Below are 13,932 nucleotides of genomic sequence, written 5' to 3'. Positions count from 1 at the left end.
ACTTTTATTTTATTTAAAATTTTGTAAGTCTATCTCAGTGTATACAGTATGGATTTTACTATACACATTGTGTGGCTTAATGCTGCCCGAATCAGATACTAAATTAGTCTGGTAAGCCCTTAAAGATAGAGCATCTGATTGGTGCTTTGCATCTGTTAACATGATTTTGCACAGTGATATGAATGCAGCCTTAAATTTTTAATTGAGATAGAAATAAATTGTAGCTATTTTCCCTGAGTAACAAACGTAAGCTTTGACACATATATTTGATTGAACGTTTTAGATAAATACTTTTCGGACTATGATAAAATTTAAACGAATCATTAAGACACAACCTTGAATAAAGTGTACAATTTGAATCTCAAAAACCTTCAGTTGGTAAATTTAAAATTATATTTTGGCCATTAGACAAGTTTACTCTCTTCCCGCGTAATATTCAGGCCTTAATCAAACTAACTAATGTTTGATAAGGGAAAGCTCTCTTAACTGTAACAACAGCAACTGTTAGTAACAGAAGGGATGAAACAAGCAATTTTTCTGAATATGTTCCAGTCAAGTTTAGAACTGTCACAAAGGAGCTAAACTATTGCAAAAAGAACTGTTTTTCATCCGTGAACTATTGTAAAAGAAGATAATGGGATTTGAAAAAAATCAGATTAATTAATTCATTTCAGTACAGTATATTTATCACAATGAAAAATTGTAAGTACTCCACCAAAAGTTCTGATTACACTGTTTTTTTATTTCAGTTAACTGATAGAGTGATATTAATATTAGGCTTGAGAAAAAATTTCTTTCAGATTGGTAATATGCTAAAAGAAATGCATAAGAACATCAGTGTGGCCACCCTCCTTGAATTATCAGGGAATTTTTTTATTCTGGAAAAATCAGGGAAATTTGGATAAAAACCTGCAAAAATCAGGGAATTTTAAAGAAGAGCTGGAAATTTTTACTTCACTAATTTAAATTATTTACTAATTTTCTTAATTTAAATTATTTCATCCATTATACCCACATTTTTCAGACGGAAATGTATCTCCAAACAGTTAAAATGTCATCAACTTAGCTATACTTTGTTTGCATCCAAATTTGCTCCATTATAACCCTGTTAAACTAGAATGCTGCATAAAATTCTTCCAGGGTTGCTAAACAAATGTAGAAACCTTTGATCTCTATGGAGACTATGAGACTGTGCAATTTAGGAAAAGCGAAGACCGTGCTGGACGTGGAAGAAGGGGTTAGGATATTTGCATCTGTTTTTAAATTCTGTCCGTGGACTGAATCCATTTATGGCTCAAGTTTGTTCCGATGCTTTGGTGGTAATTTTTTTCTATTTTGACTAAATGAGTCAAAATATTTTTGTATTTTTAACTTAATAAAATTCTCCAAAAATTAGATGGTTATAATTTAATAATAATAGATTTTATATTGCACTCTTTTTCTGAAAGCTTTCGTACTCCCATTCAAAGAAATCTATAAATTATTTTTTCTCAGCAAACCATCCAATCACATTTTTTTACAATCGTTAACAGCAATGTTTGTCGACAAATTGTTGCATTAATGCTAATTTTTTCTATTTCATTTTAACCTTTTATAACATATTTAAAAAAAAAGGTTTTCTTTTGGAACTAACTATATATTAATATTTAATTTTACTGTTTTGTTGGTAAATATTTGATTTTTGATTCAAAATTCGAATTGTATAGTTATCACAATATCGAAAGTTCGTAAATGTTGCTTGTATTCCAGAGATGATATTTCCAAAACTGTCCCTCCTTTTACCCTAAAAAGCTGATAAAGACTAAGGAATATATAGGAAACATATTAAATGATGTATAAACATGTAATTTTTTTATTATTCATTTGTGTTTAGTCGGAAAAAGGGAAACGAAATTTTGTGTTTTAATTGTGCGCTGTACAAGATTCTAGTTATTAAAACACAAAAACAATTAACTATGCTAAACTAAAAAGCTGTGTGTTTAGATTGAAATTCTTTAAATGTTTTAATTTCAAATAAGAAAAAAAAATCAAAAAAGTATAAAATTAAGGAATTTTTTTTTCCTATAGTGAATAGAACAAAAAATTGGACAATTTCACATTTGTGACATTTATTTTCGTATACTGAATTTCTTAAAATAATAATGCTAATTCAAAACAATATTATTTAAAAATTTGACTTGAAATATTGGCTTCAATGAATTTTATAAAAAGCACTGGTAAGATAAAATACAATATAATGCAGTATACAGTACAGCTTTATATTGAAATGTAATTACAGTGACTCACAAAAGTGTTGGTACACTTATGACTTTCAATGAAATAAGACTATCCATTAATTAAAATGAATACTTCAGAATGGATATATAATAATAAAAAATGTATTCTAGTCTTAACAAAACTGTATGGAATATTTTAAAGACGAAGAAAAAGTTTATTTTTAAGAAATCCATCAAAAAGTGACAAAAACTTTATCCTACTTAAAAAAAAAAAAACTCTGTCAGTAAATATTATAATTTTTCGTTAAATTAACATTTAGTAGAGTTTCTTTTCGTATCTACAATAGCTTTTATAAGTTTGTAAATACAAAATACATGTAACTAGTTTTTTTTTGTCAGGTGAAATTCGTGCAGAATATTTTTTTAAAAATTTTATAGAAACTTTTACAACCCTCAATTGCGAATTTATGAATTTTTTCACAAATTTTATAATTTTAATCTCTGATATGAAGTCCTTCTTTTATGCATTTTAACACATATTGCACTGTGCAATAGGACACAATAAACTAATTTAACATATTCATTACTGATTTACCTCTTATGATGACAAATAATCAAATTTGGTCTCTTGATTTATTACGATCACAAGCTGTTTTTAAATGATAAAATAAATTATTATGGAGTTAGCAAGCAAAAATTGAAATATAATTTTGCTATCATAAGTTTGATACTAAATTGCAAATAAATAAATAAAAAATTAAGTGAAAAATAATTAAATAAATAAATTAAAGCAATTGACGATAATTTTAATTCTGAAATCCGAAAACATTTAACTGTACGATGACTTGGTAAATTTTAAAATGATGGGGTAAAATTTTTGTTACTATTTGATTATTGATATCTTAAAAATTAACTTTTGCTTTGTTTTTAAAATATTCCATGCAGTTTTGCTAAAAATAAATTATATATCTTATTATCAAATTCCCATTGTGAAATATTTGTTTTAATTAATGAATTTTTATTTCCTATTTCAATAAAAGTTATAAGTGAAGAACACTTTTGGGAGCCACTCTAATTATAAAAATTTATTGATATATGATCACCTGAAACGGTTTTCCTTTGCTTAATGAAAATATATTAAACAATACTTATCCAAGGTTTTATTGGTCTTTCTCTTTTTGCCATTTTGTAGGTACACTTTGAGCAAATACTACTTGAAGTAACACATTAAAAAATTTTTATTCAATAAAAACAATATATTCTACAAGCTAAACATATTATTTCCACCACATTTCTTAATTTTTTGAGGATTAATGTTGCACCAAAACATTAAAAAATAAAAAAACAAAATCTTGTCAAGATAATTTTTTTTTCAAGATGATATGATAAAAAAAATGACATTTTGAATAAAATATTTTATAATATAGACACTTTTCTTGTACACATCCTACACTTTATAATAAAAGAAAAAAAAACACGGACCTGGAAATTTTAAGATTTTTACCAGGAAAACCTGGAAAAATCAGGGAAATTTGAAATCGGATTTGAGTGGCCACCCTGAACATACTACATGATCACATTTATATAAAAATTCGATTATATCTGAAAATGTTACTGGGCCATTTAACTATCACAAAAACATATTAAAATTTTTTCTATTAAGTGCTGAAAAGTAGATTTACATTTCATTCCGATTAATTTAACTATTAAGATGATTGAATTATATATTTATAATTAAATTCTTATAGTGTGCATTTTAAAAGAAAATCTTAGACAAGCTTCACCAGCTTTTAAAATATTTACCGAGTTATTTATATCTATCTCATTGTTTAAAATGCATTAATATTTCACGACCCGATATTTAAGTTGACCCCCTGATTTTCGTAAAATTTGCGGGTTTATTAAATCTTCAAAACGAATAATAGCAATCGTGAGTGAGAAATTTTTCATAATGTTTAAATATCGAATTTAAACGATTTAAATTACAAACAAAATCCACATTTTGGATAAATTTAAACAAGTTTTTTATTTGAAGCACTTCATGTGATGGTGTAGTTTGCTGAAAAAGCAACAGAATAAAAATACGTACTTTCTGCAACAGGGAAAACTAAAATTGACAGAAACAAAAGCTAAAAATTAATTGTCAAGTGTCTCCCAAGCTAAGCAAGAATAGTAAAAGCAAGACCTATAAACCGAAGTTCAGCATTAATTTACATGAACACTGTTATTGAACCATACGCATGCTGTTTCAACTAGTATTTTATTGTTTCATTTAAAAATCGAAATAATTTTTAAAATTATTTTAGCATAAACTATATGAAACTTTTTTAAAACTTGTGAATGGGGCTAGTATAGATATATGACGGTGACAGTGTAGGCAAGTTAGATCTACGCCTCCTAGAAGAGAGAAGGCCTCAGCACGGATCAATATAGTTGTCCGACTTAACGAACGTAAACTGCGCAGTGGAGGAAAATAAGAAAGATGACACTACGTTCGGGCAAAGGAGAAGTCCAAAGAATAGACTACGTAACTAACGCAGTGAACTGCTCAGTTCGGTATGTTGTACCAGAAAAACAACTTACAGGGTGAGCATACTCAGATTTAGCAGAGCATCATATATGTGCATATGCATAAGATTCAGCGCATACGAAGTAAGGTGACTATCAGGAGGTACGTCACCTGTGAACCGGTTGTTGGGCACCCTTTAATGTATGGTTGGATACGCTGCCTCCCACCAACCACCGTTTTATTCTTTCTTTCTATGTCAAAATGTGTTAGCAGATAAACATGTGTTGTTAATATGCAAATAAAATCTCATTTTTCCTCTCCTTCTCAAATAAGTTGCGCGAGTTGCGTGATGTAATACAACGACTTCCCGATAGGGGAAATAGATATATATTTGTTGAAGAAGCTGGCTAGTTGTTGGTTGATTCAGATGTGTAGCACTGTGTGGGCGAACTATTGTTTCCTCATATTATGTTTTAATAAATACTTTATTTGCCGGCATTAGCCTCTGTGTTATTCAACCAAACAACAACATGAATGATATAATTGGTTTCTCAAAGGAATATCTTTATTAATAGTACAGTACCGTTTATCAATAGTGTAAAAATATAGAGGAGATCAATAATAAATAAAGAGAAAACTCCTCTTTTCCCCAACCCTAGAGTGGCAGAGGGGAGGATGGAACAAAGAATATATAATGTGAGAAGTCTAGCTTCTCCGATACGAAGCAGGGGCCAGCAAGGTCCTTCTGTATGACAAGAAAAGCGCCCAAGTTTTTTGAGCCGACGCATGCGCACATCTTTCATCCATCGTAGCGTCTCTAAACTTGTTTAACAACAAATTTTTCGCCATCTTTAAAGTGACTGTTTAAAGTGACATCTTTAAGTGACGGATATCTATTTAAATTATACACCTATGTTAAAATAATAAATTATATTTATCTTTTAATGAATTCGTCACAAGTAAATATTTTCCTTTATTAATAAGTAAACCTTTTTCAAAACCATATAAGTCTGTTAAGAACAAAAGCAGATGGAGTTTAAGTCACTTTTCATTAGCTGTTTACATGAGTGGGGGGAGACAAGGAGAAAGGTGTTTGTTGGGAGCGGAGAGGAATGGGGTTGCTTACGGGGTAGGGACGGAGGGACCCTCTGTAAGGAGGCAGGTTGTTTTCCTAGCAATACTTCCCCACCTTGATGGAGGTAACCATTGCCTCCGGAACAGGTTTACATGGGGGCCTATGAGAGCTGGTTTACATATTCTTTGGATGGAAAACGGTTTCAAGAACTGCAGCTACTGTGCTTCTTAATATTGTTTTTTCCTTTATACATAGGAACCGCAACAAACTTTGGGGAACTGGTTTGTATTATGCCTACGGCAGCTAGCCTTCTTTCCCTATGTATATCCTTTGACTAAGCTGCGCTGTTGGAGAAAATACGAAAGATGTCATTACGTTTGGACTACTAAAGGATCAAATTTCTTGTTTATGGTAACGCATGTTGATGCAATCTTTCTTCTAGGAGGTATTGGTTAGATACCTATTGCTACCATTGTATTTAACCTATTGCTACTTTTAAAAAAACATAAAAACGGAACTAATTTTAGATTTGTTGTACAGTCTTCTAGTGTGACAAGTCAAAAATTTAATTATTTAATCTATAGCAACTTTAAAAAAAGCTGTCCTGGCAACGTAAACTTGGAACTAATTTTATTGTAACAAAATTGTCCTAAGTAAATAGTCCTTACAATGTTTATTCTATTTAATGTTCAATAAATATCTAAATGACAGCTCCCGAGGTGAGAGTGACAGAGTGATTTTTTTTAAAAAGTGGTAAAAAATGTTAGACATTACTATTTGAGATGTTTGCTTCACTTAATTTGATTCACTATAATTTTAACTGACACGACGTACCAGCAATTTAAATACATAATACCTAATATTTACTCATACGAATTTTTTTGCACTGATTCAACTAAACTATTCATAGTGGTGAATTAGAATAATACTGTACTTGACCGTTTAATTGAACAAAAAACATCATTCGATTCAGAAAATCGAGACGATTGGCATGTCTGAGTCTTACAGAAGGAATGAATGATAAAATGGATCCGAGAAAAATATAAAATTGGAAGCCAATGAACTTAAAACCCAAAGGAAGACCTTAAAAAGATGGTTTGATGATGTAACATAAGATCTAACCATAATGAAATTTGCCATCTGAAAATCCAAATTCAAGAACAGGAGAGTTTGGAACAACATTTGCCAGTAAGCCAAGGCCTATATTGGGCTGTAGAGCCATAAAAGAAGAAGAGACATGCCTAATAATTGTGCTGTGAAGTTTTTTATTGTTCCCAAAATGAAAAAAAGCTTTGCTTGGCATTATCGGTGTTGCACCACCTCCTTAAACATTCTAGGAATCTCTTAACTTTTGGGATGATAACTAATTAAGCATTAATTTATAGTTAATAATTAAGCTATTTTGATAGGGGCCGTGGTAGCCTAGTCAGGATTTGGACTCCTATCCAGAGGGTCCGAGGTCCGATCTTCGACTCCGCCACCGAGTGCATGCGATAATAAGTACTCGTAAAGTCTGAGGACTTAGAATTGCTGTAGTCGATCGCTGAGCAGTACCATGGGTACAGGGATCTGGAAAAAATTTCCTTCCCCTTCAGATGTATCTAAAAATTGAGGATGTGGTCTCACTAATGTATGGTGCTGCGATCTATCCGAGGGGCTCTGTTCTAAGACGTACTTTTTTTCTTGCAGTGCTCTCTGGTCAAGCGAAAGGGGCACCCTCCTCAATTAATTCACAAAGGCCAGTGACTGGTGAGATTGACTTGTCAAAGTGTCATTAGATACAAGAACACTATTTCCTTGTTATAAAAAATATCAAATATAGACAAGTAACTGCCATTGAAGTGCATTTTTTATATCAGCGTAGCAGAAAAATATTTTATTAATTAAGTCGAATTTCATTTTCATTTTATAAAGTAGTTTGATAAATTAATACTAACTAAACTAAAAACTAAACTCGCTCTTTAGTAATCCTCAGGATATTTTGTAACAATCGCAGTAATTAGTGATAATTAATCTAATTGACACAAATGTACAATAACGGATTTCTATTAAGTCCCAGATTTGAATTATTTTCTCCGTATCAAACATAAAAAAAATTCAGGTAAGTTTCAATCTTGATTTGTAATTATCGGGGTAAAATTAGGACTAATTTATCTATGATAGACAGTAATGTTAAATAACACGTTTTTATCGACATAGAAGTCGCATATGTTGAACATTTGTTCTTTATTGTAGGATGAATAGAAAAACTTAAAAAAGTTTCATTTCAATATTTGTAATTATCGGAGTAATTAGCCTATTAGGCAGTAATGTTAAATAAACATTTTTACGAATAAGTCTCAAATTTTTGCCCCGTATTCTTAATCAGATAAAAAGGTAAAATAAGAAAATCTGTTTGATTTTACAATTTAAATAACAGTCGTTGAACAGCCGACCCAATTTTGGGTTTACGACTACTAATGTTCAACTCCGTCGCCTTGTAATTTTGAACCAATCCAGAAGACAAGGAAACTCCTGGATCCGTACCCTCAGAGGTTTGATTTGCTATGGGAACATGGAGGACTTTGAGACTCGACAGATTTAATGTGCATTAGTCACCATTTACTACACGGGGAATCTTCGGACTGCGGGGATCGAACCCACGATCTTTTGGACATGGTGAGGTATTTAGCCTAATTGCCACTTATGCTATAACATGTTCAGACGAATTAACCAACATACGCTCAGCGGCACAACTGGACATCGCAGACAATTTTGGGACATATTTGTAATTTTCTGATTTACACTTAAAATTCTAAGAATGACCTATGCAGTTGAAGTCAGCAGGAACTATTGTAGAGAAGTAATGAGGTAAATTAATGTAAGTCAAGGACAAAATGGCCCAGTGAAGTGGTAGGCAGACCAGCTGGTCGCAGCAAACTGCTAGTATTTTTTATAAAAATCTAAATCCATGTATTAAATTTATTTTTCAGGTAAATGAATATGGGAATTATTTAGTAGTCGGAAATTAGTCATTTCCAGCAAAAATTTCTTTCTTTTCTATTCTTAAATGCAAAGAAATTTTATATTTTTTGGTGAAATTTCTTTTTAGTATTCTTCCGCCCTAAATTTTCCTTAGTCAATTTATTTGGATATTAAATTACTTTCAACAGAAAAAAAAATCTTTAGCCTTAATTTTTTTCTGTTTAAATAATTCCATTTCATAGCAAATTATATATATATATATATATATATATATATATATATATATATATATATATATATATATATATATATATATATATATATATATATATATATATATATATATATATATATATATATATATATAAAAGTACATTTTATTTTATGATGAACCGATGAAGAACCGTTTACCAAGTTTTGGGTTTACGGCAATCAATGCTCAACTCCATTTTCTCGTATTTTTGAACACAACCCAGAAGACCCGAGAACACTTGAATAAAGCACTGGAACAAATTAGCTTGTGTGTAGGACTTTTTAATTGAACTAACCCGGATACAAGAAGAAAAGCACGAAAACCGTTCATGGTTCGCCCGACGACAAGAGAATTCTAATTCATGATCTGTCTACCAATGAGGATATTTTACTCCAGCACTGTGGTCGGGAGCAAAATATGAATCGACCAGCTGTCGCTGGGATCCAGCCTGCGCCACCTTGTTAAGAAGCGAGCGCTCTGTCTTCTGAGCCACCGTGACTCCATGGTAATAAATTTTAAGTTTTAGGGTCCTTTTATCGATTGGATGCCTAGGGGGGGGTATCTCTTTTCTTCACTGAGCTTCTCTTCTCTAACCCTTCTCTGAGCTACTCTTCTCTAACCCTTCTCTGAGCACCACCCACATGGAATAATGAAATTTTTTTTGTTTTTTAAACAATGGTCTTAGATAGAAGTTGTGCACTGCATAGAAGATTCGAGTCAAAAAAATTGAAAAATTGCGAAATTGTATAATGTTTTTAAAACATAGCCTGCCATTTTATTTCTTCTTTTATTTATTTTGCTTACGCTACTGTTTTTATCTTTTGAATTATTTACAGTATTTTTGTTATTAATTCAGTTATTTATTACAGTATTTTTGTTATTATCTTAAACACAGCATGCAAAAGATTGCGGAAAATTCAGTTATTAAGTTAATTTTGCTGTTAGAATTAAAACTGTAACAAAATTTTTGGTTTTTTAATTTAACTCTCGGGGTTTTTTTAAATTTTAGTTAAAATTATTTTTTATAACCAGTATAAATAAATTAATTAAGTTTGTATATAAATGCATGGAAACCACAGTTTTCAGAGACGAATGAATATTTCAGGAACGCAAACTTTCTCTGCTTTGTAAGAAAATAGTTATTTTTAGTTTAACATTTTTGATTTGAAGTAATTTTTCCAACAATACATATCAAAAATTCAAAGTATGATATGAAATGTAATTTTACATATATCTCATGTTGTCTCTTTTAAAAATTGGGCGCGATTATTCTTATTCTACAAAGTTTTACTATTTATTCGCTACCAATTTATTTAAACATTTGCAGAAAGCGGAACAGTTGGCATCTCTGAATATTTCTACCATAATTGAGATTGGATTACCACTGCCACTTGGGAAAATCATTCTCGCAACGATTAAAAGTTGACTGGTATGGAGTAATGCATGATTTATTTTCAAGAATGTTTTGGATCTTTTCGAAAGCATTTACTCTCAACTTGACTTCTTTCAATCTCTTGAGTCCTTAAAAGAGCCTCAATTATGCTTCTCCCCCTCACCCTTCTCATGCCATTTCAGCATATATCCATATTCTCTTCAATATCTCTGCGCCTAGTTATCCTTTTTTCCCCACTTATCTTGAGGAGTATAATCCAAAGCCTGACTAACATCAAGTGTTTTTGGACTTCTAAATACATGACTAATCCATCTCACTTTCTTCTTTTTAATATCGTAAGCAACTGGTTTTAATTTGCACGTTTTTAATTTAAAAAAAAAAAAAGAAAAAAGACATTGGGAATATATTTTTAAAATACATATTTTGCAGAAAGTGATAAAAAAATATTTATAAAAAAATTAACGTCAATATTCCATAATTTAAGTTCATCTTTTTATGTAGCTGTATGCGAAAATTATTATATAGTAAAAAAAAAAAAAATGTCTTCAACGACCTAATTTTTCAGTACAAAAAAAAAAAAAAAAAGAAAAAAAACATTACAACTTGATTAGTAGTCTCGAAATAAAATGATTAATTTAATTTATATGAAAACCTCACTTTGTAATTTAAGTTAATTTTTTATGTAAATGTACGCAGAAGTCCTTTTATGGCAAAAATATTTTTTTTATTTTCAGTGTCCTATTTTTTGATGAAAAGAAAAAGAAAAGAAATAAAAACCTCATAATTTTATTGGTAATTTTTAAATAAAATAATTATTTTAAATTAAAAATGGCAGCGTCAATATATTTATAAGATACATATTTATAAAATTATATATTTTTGAAATGTATAAAAAAAATATATTTAAGAAATCTATAAATAAATTTATTTATAAAAAAATTAACTTATATATTCCATGATTTAAGTTAATTTTTTTATGTAGTTGTATGCGAAAATTATAATATGGTAAAAAAAAAAAAGTAATATTTTCAACAATTTTATTTTTTAATGAAAAAAAAAGACATTGCATTTAATTGTTAATCTATAAATAAAATCAATAATTTAGTATTTAGAAGAAAATATCGGAAAGATATGAAAATCTCATTTTATAATTTAAGCTCATTTTTTATGTAGTTTTATGCTAAAATCCTTATGTGGTAAAAAAAAAAAAAAATTATTCTCAATGTCCTATTTTTTGATGAAAAAAAAAACTTATGATTTTATTGGTAATCTATAAATAAAATCATTATTTTAATTTAAAACCAACATCGGAATTATATTTATAACATATATATTTATAAAATTATATATTTTTGAAATTTATGAAAAAAAATATATTTATGAAATCTGTAAATAAATTTATTTATAAAAAAATTAACTTATATAGTCCGTAATTTAAGTTAATTTTCTTATGTAGTTGTATGCGAAAATTATTATATGGTAAAAGAAAAAAAAAATAATTATAATTTCAACGATCTAATTTTTTAATGAAAAAAAGAGCATTAAATTTGATTGGTAGGTAATCTGTAAATAAAATCAATAATTTAATTTTTAGAAAAAGATATCGGAAAGATATGAAAATCTCACTCTATAATTTAAGTTCATTTTTATGTAGTTGTAAGCGGAAATTATTACATGGCTAAAACTTTTATTATTTTCAATGACCTATATTTTAATGAAAAAAACCTTATGATTTTATTGGTTATCTATAAATAAAATCATTATTTTAATTTAGAAAAACGACATCAGAAATATATTTATAAAAATCTCGCTCCATAATCCAAGTTCATTTTTATGTAGTTGTATGCAGAAATTATTGCATGGTAAAAAAAAAAAAATATTATTTTCAACGACCTATTTTTTTCATTTAAAAAACATTATAATTTTATTGGTAATTTATGAATAAAATCACCCTAATAAAATAGTCATCATAATAAATATTTTAAAAAATCGTCCATAAATTGTGTCCTATTTTTGACTCCTCCTCGCCATTGTCACAAAGTGTCACCAGTGGCGTGATGGCAGGGAGCAACGGCGCAACAGCCGCAGGCAACCAGTCCAGTCAAAGGGGGAGGGGCCTGCAATAAATGACCAATAACATTAACACTTTAAATCCGTTATCTTTATTTTGTTAAGTAACTAAATTTTTTAATAGATAAATATTTGGCTTTTGAAAAATGTTTTATGAAGATCAATAATATGGATTTCAGACGAATTTATTAAGGGAGTTTCGAGCATTAGAATACTAAAAAGAATATTGCTAGGAATAGGCTGTGGAAAATAATAAATTTTTTATCATGAAGGACTTGCGATTTTTCAAGTAAATTATTCATTAAATATTAATTCAAGCAATATTATTACAGTTAGTATTAATTCAATTTTCAAGTTAATATTAATATAAATTGCAAATGAATTTTTTGCACTTACTTATTAAAAATTTACATTTCAAGAAGAAAACTGATAGGAGCTATTAGAAGCTGAAGTATGTAATAATTAACAATTCAAAGAAAACATAAAAACAGTTAAATGCTTAAACAAAATAATAAAGCCGCCAAAAGTAAATTTCGTTTTTAAATTAAAACATGTTCTTTACTACACAGAGAATTTATTAACGAATTGAATTTTATCAGGCACAAAAGTAAATTTCGACACATAAGTTTATTAATAAATAAATATGAAAAGTAAATGTGAAAAATACTAATCACAATAAAATAAATAATAAGTCTTTATAACTTTATATATAAGTCTTTATAATGATTTTTATGCACTTATTTATTAAAAATTTACATTTCAAGAAGAAAACTGATAGGAGCTATAAGAAACTGAACTAAGTAATAATTAACAATTCAAAGAAAACATAAAAACTGTTAAATGCTTTAAACAAAATAATAAAACCGACAAAAGTAAATTTTGTTTTTAAATTAAAACATGTTCCTTACCACACAGAGAATTTATTAACGAATTGAATTTTATCCGACGCAAAAATGAATTTCGACGCATAAGTTTATTAATAAATAAATATGAAAAATAATAATAAAGATAAAATAAATAATAAATCTTTATAAATAACTGAAAAAATGGAAAAAGTATTTCAAACTTAGACTAAATACTTAAAAGTCTAAAGCATTTAGTTTCAATAAAATTATTTTTAATTTTTTCGATTCATTTGAAAAATTTTTACTCGCTAAATAAAAACTTTTGAGTTTGACAAGTAAATGATCCGGATTTTAAAAATAAATCAGAGTTGTGGAAGTTAGAGAAGAAAAATTAATCTTAAGAAAAAAAATCATCTCAAGAATTGAGAGGTTTAAAGGAGTCCCAATCATCTTGATTAATGCGAACTAAGTAATAAATCTAAATCTTAAGTGGGTGCAATGATTTCTATGACTGCATGTTTATAAAGACCGAATAATATTTTCGGGAATCTTATAAAAAGATTTTGGATCAGTTTTTTTTTCTAGTGGAAAGTTTCTTCTCGTATAA

This window comes from Parasteatoda tepidariorum, chromosome 12 (assembly GCF_982258835.1).
Source record: "Parasteatoda tepidariorum strain Cologne lab strain chromosome 12, Ptep-v5.0, whole genome shotgun sequence".
Classification (NCBI taxonomy): Eukaryota; Metazoa; Arthropoda; class Arachnida; order Araneae; family Theridiidae; genus Parasteatoda; species Parasteatoda tepidariorum.
This window is presented reverse-complemented; position numbering follows the sequence as displayed.